Below are 10,021 nucleotides of genomic sequence, written 5' to 3' on the forward strand. Positions count from 1 at the left end.
TTTTTTAGACATAAGCAAAAACTTTGGAGTCTGGTAAAGAGTCTGATAGCTGATACTTCATTTTGATATCCTTGGGATTCTATAATGTCCCAATGATAGTTGAGGCTTCTCTATCATAGGAAAAAAAATCTAAATGCCTAAGGCTTTTCTCATGACTGCAACAAACAAGTGCTTTCCCTGTCAACAAGCTACCTTCTCAAAGCAGGATCTGAGCTATATCTGGTCAAACTGTGAGGGCTCAGTGCATACTTGTTATCAGATAGCTTTGTTGTATAGAGATGCAAAAAGTAAATCAGAGGCATGGAGATTTGATCAACAGGCCATCTATTGTAAACATGATATATCATGCACTGGTAAAGTCCTAAGCTTGACTTTAAAACTTGGATCCAATTTCAAGGGGCTCATGATAATCGGGAAATCTCTGAGTCAGCTGACCGTGTAAAACCTGAATGCAACACCTGACATGGGGACATTCTCATGACCAATTAGCCATGTGATTGACACTCCATAATATGCCCAAGTTCAGTTTTGTTTTCAGATGCCTGGTTCTGTAATGTAAACAGCTTCCAGAATATTCTCTCTAGGACATACTTTTGGAGCCTGTGGTTAAGGACTGTTCAGTCAGGACGGCTTAACCTCCACCTCCTATTTACAGGTTTCATTTAACAGCCACAAAAGCTGTTTTGTTGCAATTAAAATATTTAATTAAAATACAGCACCTGATTTNTGGTTTTTACACAACTGAATAAAAACCCTACACAATAAAATTATTTCCATCTTCCTTTCATTCTAGTAAAACAGATTACTACCCCCTCAAAACAAAACAAAAAACCTTTATAGTTTTAAACCTGATCACCCTATTTCATAATTGCCAAGACTTTGTTTCTAGTGGGCTTCTGGAAACGCACCTGGACACCTGGCCTGAAGGAGGAGTAAGGCACATGTGGAGATTATGGTGAGAATGGGCAGGTAGTCCCAGATGCCTGGTCTGGTGCCCCGCATGGCCCTGCCTGGCAAGTCAGCCCCGGTACAATAGTGGTACTCTGAAGCTCGTTTCCAGTCTGGTGGCTCCATCTCTGAGTTCAATACTGAAAGCATATTAAAGGGAGATTCATGTTTAAAAAGATGAGCTTTTCAAAATGCTCCATCATGAGCCTGGGCTGGCCAAAGCTGCCAGCATCCATGGGTGTGCTGAACAGCTTTTCTGAGGGGACTGTACTTGGGGACAGCCCAGAAATCGGACTGTTAAGGTAGACAGGCCAGGCCATGATGACCGCTTCAGGTTCCAGTAGGTAAGTGGGTCACAGCTGTGTTCCAGCACCTCTCTCTCCAAATATGCAAGCACCATGTCTTCAGGTAGCTTTTCTCTCTGATCTCTCTTTATCGGTGTGAGTGACCACAGGTTCTCCTCTGTGCCAGTGTCTTTAAGTGGGGACCCTGAGTCACAGCCATTGGAGGTGGCAGTGTCCTCTGAGGCTGCTTGTGGACGTTGTACATCGTGGTGCGGAGCCTAGTGCGCACCACGATGTACAACGTCCACAAGCAGCTGCTTGTGGACGTTGTACATCGTGGTGCGGAGCCTAGTGCGCACCACGATGTACAACGTCCACAAGCAGCCGCTAAAGTCACAGTCGATCTGTGACACATCTAAAAGTGCTGAGCAATGGTGGTCCGTCCTCACAATGTGGTCGGACAGCGGATGCAAAGGTGACCCAGTGAGCTGTAAGGGTCAGGTATTCACGAGTTTGGCTACTCATCCATATTCCAGAGGTGAAGTGAACCACACCACTCTCAGCTTCCTTCAGATGTGACATAATTATCTGTTTCACATTGTCATACATACCTGGGATAGCTGTTCTAGAGAAGTAGGAAGGGGAGGGTAAAGAGTACTGAGGTTTCAATGGTACAATGGAGCGATGTGCTCTCCACATGTGCCTGATGAGGCAGCTTGTGCCCAGGTCCTTCCCATTCTTCCCTCTACTGAACTCATTCATACAGTGGACACAGACAGCCTTGGAGCTATCAAGGGGTGACAAATAGAAGTGCTTCCAGATGGCTGACCTCCTCCTGGACCCAGATGTGCTTTTGGGAAGGGAAAGGTTTCTGTCTGCCATGGTTTCTGAAGTGTCGTCATAATGGAGCATGGAGAGGTTGGGGGAGGAACCTGCCAGGGCCTCCTCTCTGCTGTACTTCTCAGTGACAGACACATAAGACACTCTTCAGAAGAGACTCCAGTCACAGACTCTTCCACTATTTGGTCAGGGGATGGGCTCTCGGGAGCCATTTTCTGGACAAGTCTGACAGATGAGAGCACAGTGCCCAGGTCTCCCACCTCTGCAGGCTGGGGTGGAAGCAAAAGAGAGGGAGGGGAAAAGGAGGACTCTGCTGACAGACTTCCATTTTCTTGAATGAGCTTGGTGGGTGTGCCTGCTTCACATGTCTCATGAGGCAACTTGTACTCAGGTCTTTTTTCATTCTTGCCCCTGCTGAACTCTTTCATACAGTATGTGCAGATTGCCTTAGTGCTGTCTCAAGGGGAAATGAAGAAATGCTTCCAGGCTGGAGACTTCTTCTGGGAGCTTATGTGTCGACTGGAAAGAAGGCTCTGGGTCACAGCTTCCATGACTACGTTGTACAGTGTGCTACTATACCGGGAGAAGAGTGACCCATAGTCATCCAGAGGGCTGACAGGCACAGCTTGCTGACCTGATTTCTGCCTGCTCATTGCCACTGTCGGTCTGTCTCATATCCTCTGACTCACTTTTAAAGTCCACTTGTTCCAAACTGTGACAAGGAATTTGATCATCATCTTCCTCCTCTGTTTTGAAATTTACTTTGTCAGAAACAAAATCACTGTCCCCCTTGGGACAAGTTTCTTGCTTATCCTCCATGACCAACCATAATTATCCTGGTTGCTTTATCATTCCTACATCTTAGGTTAATAAAAACTGCTTATAATGTCTACTTGCGAACCCTAAAGTAGATTTTATTCACTTTTTCATACTCTCATTTTCTAGGCTGTTTACTATGGCTGACCATGAATGTCACTGGAAAGCCAAGTATGTTGCTCACACAAGCACACTGTCACAGGGCATGGAGTGCTGTTCTGAAGGAGTACTGCAACCAAATACTTGTTGTACACACCAATGCATGCAGCACAGACTGTATACACCAATGCATGCAGCACAGACTTCTACCTCTTCTCCAAGACAGGAGCCCCACCATCCTGAGGGTACACACAGTCCTTCATTTCCTATCTCCTCCTCTCAGCAGGTCAACCAGAAGTAGAAACTAAAGTATTTGAAGCCAGGTACATAAAAAACATAGACATGGGGTGAAGAGACAGTGACCATAGCCACTTATCCTCTCCATGCTTCTAGAGCTCTGCTTCCCAGTTCTCGCTCCAAACTCTAGGCCCATCAGACACCTGAGGCACCGGCTCCGTGGTGCGGGCCTGCAGGCTGCGGACAGTGTGACAGGCTGCGGACAGCGCGAAGGGCGCGCCCATTTATTAGCCGCTTTGTCTGCCCCCACCACCCCTCCCACTGCCCCAGCCTCGCGCGGGTCGGGGGCAGGGCCCGGGGCAGGGCTCTCCTTTATTTTTAAGGAAGTTATTTATGTCCTTTATTAAAATCCTCTATCAGCATCATGAGATATGATTTTAAATCCGAATCTTGCTCTTTGGGTGTGTTGGGCGTACTAGGTTTTGCTGATGCTGAATGATCTTGGTTTCTGTTAGTAAGATTCTTAAGTTTGCCTTTCACCGTCTGGTTATCTCTGGTGTTAGCTGTTTTTGCTGTCTCTGGCTGGAACTTGCTCCTCCCATGATTCTTTAACCTCTGTCAGCACCCCTGGGAGTCCAACTCTCTCCTGAGTCCCGGTGGTCAGAGTACTCTCTGTAGGCAAGCTTTCCTCTTGTAGGCAAGGTGCCCAGAAGTCTGGAGCTCAGATCCACATCCTGAGTCCTGGGGTCAGAGCCCGCCCTGGAGGCTGACTCTCTTCTGGCAGGGAAGGTCTGTGTCTCTGCTCTGCCTCTTGGCTGAGGATGAAGGCCTGAAGGGACCCTGTCCAAGAAGCTCTGTTGCTTCTGCTGCCCATGTACTCTCCTGTGTAGACTTGTTTCAGTGATCCCAAGATCCTGGGTGTGCTAGGGCCTGCTGAGTTTGCACCCAAGATGGCATGGGGCTGGCACCGACTGGAACGAACTCCAGCTGCTGGTCAGGCAGGTTTCCTTTGTCCCTGCTCCTGCTAGCACAAGACCCTCTGGGTTTTTCGGAACAGATGTTGCGTTCCACTCACCAGTGATCTCAAGATCCTGGGTGTGCTAGGGCCCTCTGAGTTTGCGCCCAAGATCTGGAATGATTTATTAACTGTCTGAATCTCCTAGCTCATGGGACCATCCAGTGCATTGTCATGATAGTTTAGATCACCTGGGTAACTTCTGAGTCTCAGCATGGATATCAAAACTGCACCAGTACCCAGGCCACTACCCAATCATTCTGATGGACTGCAGAAGAATATCAGTGTCTCCAAAGGAGTGACAGTGTCTCCACCTTGGAGGACTTCTCAGGTCTTTAGAAGAGGGAGGAGACGATATTAATTTTCATCATCTGCACCTAGATGGGAGATTTTGTCCAGGAAATGAAAACAAATGGACAATTAGATTTGACTCTAAAACTAAGCCACCTGCCTTTGGGGGAACTTCTGTAGAATTTCAGGACTCCATAGCCCACATACCAGACAGAAAATCATGTGTTTTCTGATGTGCAGTTCTCACTTCTCCTGGAGCATAATGAACAGGACTTTGCTTTGTCTCTCTCAGTATATTCTGCATCCAGCACCAGGCTCTTCATGCTCAGGGAGTCACTGACTTCAAACAAATTTAGCATCTGTCACTCATCTTACACTATAGAGTGTTTTAGAGAAATGATCCTTGCAGAGATTGACCGTAGATCCTTGGTATTAGTAACAATGGTCTCATAGGCAGAAAGTTATCATTCCAAATCTCCAGCCATATATTCCAAACATACCTGTACTTCCAGGCTGAGTTACAACAAGTTCTTGCTCTACTACCTTCTACCAGTCAGATCTGTGTCTGAAAATATCTACCTGGAAGGATGGCTCAGTGGTTAAGAGCACTGGATGCTTTTGTAAAGGAGCCAAGTTCTGTTCCCAGCACACCCATGGTAGCCATATCCACCCTGTAACTCCATTTCCAATGTTTCCAATGTCCCTTTCTGACTTTTGTGGGCACCAGACATTCTTGTGGTACACAGATATACAAGCAGTGAAAATAACCATACACATGCAAATATTAGCAGAAAGAAAACAGTCACCTGCATTTCAGAAATACTTCTTTATGGTTTTGAACTGTGCAAGACACATTAAAGACCATGACAAATAATGGTTCTGTTTAATGCTCGACTGCTCCCTACATTCTCTTTCTTCTCCTAGATCATTCTGAAATTTATCCTTTGCCTTTTGGTACCTTGTGAATCATCTCAATCATCGAATCATCGAATGCCTGGAATGATTGGCCCATGTTATGGTACACCTTGGGTAGTTAGCTGAATGGTCTCATGTGTGAGATTTTGTGCACACAAGAGGACAGGCTGTGGATGCTTCTCAGAGAAGATCAATGGGAAGTCTTATGCTGTACTATCTATAGAAAAGCATTGCCCTGAACAGAAATGCCTTGGAGGGCAATGACCCAAGCTCAGCAGTGGAGGTCAGTGTAACTGAAGGTACACAGTGCTCTGTGGTGGCAGGCAGGCAGTGGGTCAGTGAGGACCAGGAAGTCAATGGGGCTCTGACTCCAGATCCTATGACAGTGTCATCCAGGTCTTGAGCTCACTTTCTGTATGACAAAGACTGATTTCTCCACATAGCACACAAGCCACCAACTCTGAGCACTCACCTGCTCCTGATTCTGCATGTGAGTGCTCCTGCCCGGTTCTCTAAGAGAGTGGATTTGAGGTGTATGTTAGAAAGACAAACAACCATTAAAAGAGGATCAGAGGTCTCATGGGGTGCTGTTTTCTCTCTATTGTCAGCACAGCACTGCTATGTAATACATCATCACAGGTAACAGTTCTAAACCCACGGAGGGTGAGGATGGTAGCCTTAAAGCATGAACCGGAGACTCAGGATAAACCTACCTGTGGAGGACAAATCCTTTCAAAAGGTGTCAGGCTGAAGCTGTGAGAAGGCAGCTAGTCTGTCAATTTACTCAATGCCATGACTGACACAGGACCCTATGAGAGTGAAACCTGGATCTTAGCGAGTTCCAACTGATATGGCCCATTTAACCTGAATATTAATTGTAAGTAATTTCTCATTTATCATGACCGTAACTTCCTAATAACAGATGGCTATAGCCAGGACATTCTGTCCCCTTTGGGGCAGTGACACTAACCTATGGCAGAGATACCTAGTGTGGGTAATGCATCCTGGTCTAGCTTAAGTACATGCAGCCAGTCCCAGCATTAAGCTAGAACAAGTTGGAGGGACTTCTGCCACCTGGAGAGGCTTAGGGTGATGGAGACACAGGGGACATTTCAGATTCAGACCTAGTGAACACATACATGTACACTGTGTTGTTTTATGTGTGTGTGCTGGTGTGGATCAGGGCTCCCTCATGCTACACGAGTACTCTTCTACTAATCTGAATCCTAGTTATACCACTCCTGGGCACATACCCAAAAGATGTTCCAATGTGTAACAAGCATACATGCTCTACTATGTTCATGGCAGCCTTATTTATCATAGTCAGGAGCTGGAAACAACCCAGAAGTCCCTCAACAGAGGGATGGATACAGAAAATGTGTTATATTTATATAATGGAGTACTACTCAGCTATTGAAAACAACGATTTCATGCAATTTGCAGGCAAATGGATGGAACTTAAAAATATCATCCTGAGTGAGATAATCCAGTCACAAAAGCAGACACATGGTATGTACTCACTGATATTGCCAAAAAGACTCTCAGAGTGCCCATGATACAATTCACAAACCATATGAAACCCAAGAAGAAAGATCACACCAAAGTGTGGATGCTACAGTACTGCTCAGTAGGAGGAAGAGAGTAATCTCTCAGAAGTAGAGGGAGAGAGGAGGGGGAGGGGAAAAAGAGGGGTCAGTTCAGATATGGGTGCGGATGGAGGAGAATTACAGAGGGTCAGGAGTTTGAAAGTAGGTGTGTAGCAGTGGGGGAGAGGGAACTGGGGGTAGCCACTAGAAAGTCCCAAATGCCAGGGGCCCAAGAGGTTTCCAGGACCCAACAGGGAGGACATTAGCAGAAATACCCAACAAAGGGGAGATAGAACCTGTAGAGACCATATCCAGTGGATAGGCATGGCCACCAGTTGAGGGATGGGGCTACCCACCCACCTCAAAAATATTAATCCAGAATTACTCCTGTCTAAAGGAAATGCAGGGACAAAGAGTGGAGCAGAAACTGAAGGAAAGGCCATCCAAAGACTGCCCCACCTAGGGATCTATCCCATCTTCTGACACTAAACCCAGGCACTATTGCTGATGCCAAGTAGTGCTTATTGACAGTAGACTGGTATAGCTGTTCCCTGAGAGGTTCTGCCAGGTATGAACCAATACAGATGTGGATGTACACAGCCAAATGTGGGACTGAGCACAGGGACCCCAGTGGGGGAGTTAGGGCAAGGACTGTAAAAGCTGAAGGGGTTTGCAACCTCATAGGAAGAACAACAATATCAACCAACCAGACCATCCAAAGCTCCCAGGGACTAAACCAGTAACCAAAGAGTACACAGAGGGTACTCATGGCTCCAGCAGGATATTGCCTTATCCTTAGCAGAGGATTGCCTTATCTGTCATCACTGGGAGGGGAGCCCCTTGGTTCTGTGGAGGCTTGATGATCCAGGATCGGGGAACGTTAGGCCACTGAGGCAGGAATGGATGGGCAGGTAGGGGAACACCCTCATAGAGGCAGGGGGAGGAGGAGGGATAGGGGGCTTGTAGAGGGGAAACTGGGGAGGGGATAACATCTGAAATGTATATAAATAAAATAACCAATAAAAAAGAGTTGCCTTGGTCATGGTGTCTGTTCACAACAGTAAAACCCTAACTAAGATACTTGTATTTAAGTAGATCTTTTTTTTCCCTGGTACTCACTCTTGCCTTCCCCTCTCCTTCATTTGCTTTTGTGATCTCCATTCTTTATGACCCAGAAGGACCACCCAGAACTTTGAAGCATGATCATGTTCCTTTATCCCAGATGCCCCCACATCCTGTCTTGTCTTAGCTGATGATTGACCTCTGCTCTGATTCAAATGGAGCCAGAAGAGGCAGGTGATGAACTTGCCTGGGAGGCCTGTCTCAAATCAGGATGAAGCTAGTGTTTTGATGATGCTGTTTCACTTACTCTTCACAATGTCTGTGGTGGACATCAGAGTGTCAAAATGACCCTGAGCTCAGGATCTTGGAAATGAGGAAAGTGAAACCCAGGGTATATGTCCTTGAGCAGTACCCTGAATCTGAGGGTTCAGCTGTGTGAGGCTGTGGACACCAGCACATGTGATGACCACAGCAAACAGAGAGGGGCATTGAGTTGGAGAATGGGAAACTTCCCGTGCAGTCTCATTGTGGAGGAAGAGGACTTGACAGTTTGAAACAGTGTCCCAGATAGCACTAACTGTTAGATTGACAAGCACCAAATTTACATTGGGGGCAAAAGTGTCTTAACTAAATAACTGTCATTATTAGGTTGGGCTGTGGACATGATGGGTCATTTTAATAGATGCAAAAACCCTAGGCTACTGTTGGAAGTGCCATCTATGGGCAGATTTTCCTTGACTGCACAAGAGAGCTAGCTATGCCTGATCCAGGTAGTGAGCCAGTGAGTGAGCCTATAACAAGCAGCATATTTTCTGTCTTGATTTCTTTCAGTATTGTAAAATGACCCAGACACGGAAAGGAAATGACTCCTTGACTCTCTCCTCAGCTTTTTTTTGCTCAGAGTGTTTTGTAACCACAAGACAAAGAAGTCTAGTGAGTCAGAAAGAGCAGCAGATGCATCTGTTTGAATCAATATTCTCTCTACTTAACAGCAGACCCACTCGGACTCCTGTGGCTGAAGAGAAGGAAGGATTTAGATACCAGAGATTGGTCCGAATGTGCATGTGCAGCCCCTATGCTACTGTCTACTTCTGTGAGTCTGAAAAGAATTGTCTCCTACAGCAATGTTCCTCCTCTGGTGCACATTACTTCAATTTTAGTGCAAGGATTTCCAGAATCTGGAGCTGTGCCTAGACTCACATTAGATAGAAATAGGAGTTCTGTAGAGCACAGTGAGAAAGATGACAGGTCCTGCATCCCAGCTTTACTGAAGGGATCAAGGTGAGGTCACATTTGCCCATCTTGCTGACCAACTCTAATGTAGCCCTATACAGTGAGTCTGCAGTTTTCCCCATGATCTCCAGGGGGTGAAATCAGGACATACACCCACACTCAGAAAATTGTTTCCTTGAGCCACGATCCTCTTGCTTTGGAGAGTGGTTTCCATTCCTGTCTGTACTAACATGGAGCTCCCTCTCTAGACTCTCCTATGACTTACTGTCTGCTTCTGGTATCTGAGAGTACCTTTCCACACTTAGGAACTTGAAATTATTCTGGCTTCTGGCATCTCTAATAGGGAAAGGCAAGATTATTACTGGATATTCACCCAGACAGTGATCAGAGATTTCCCAGGAAGACCAGAGATGACATGGGCCTGCACATAGCATAGCCAACACACAATGCTAGAAGGTTGCCTTGAAACTATCCATAGAAAGAAAGAGCTCACAGTACTTTCCAGGACACATAGGCCACCTCATTGCAACAAGGCGGACATGAAAATCCTCACACGGTGTTCGCCTGGCGGCAGTCCCCAGGCTGACCCGGCACCGGCACCTTTCCCCGCCCGAGGAGGGGTGTTCGCCTGGGAGTAGCCCCCCGGCATCCAGCGCCTTTCCCCACCCGAGGAGGGGTGTGCGCCCGAGAACAGT

At 46.6% G+C, this 10,021-nt stretch overlaps 1 pseudogene; it reads right to left on the bottom strand.

The window, feature by feature from the left end:
• LOC110336892 overlaps window positions 1–2,912 on the bottom strand; it is a 15,045-nt pseudogene extending 12,133 nt beyond the window's left edge.
• Window positions 2,913–10,021: the final 7,109 nt, after the last annotated feature.

Source organism: Mus pahari, chromosome 19, assembly GCF_900095145.1.
Source record: "Mus pahari chromosome 19, PAHARI_EIJ_v1.1, whole genome shotgun sequence".
NCBI classification, from domain to species: domain Eukaryota; kingdom Metazoa; phylum Chordata; class Mammalia; order Rodentia; family Muridae; genus Mus; species Mus pahari.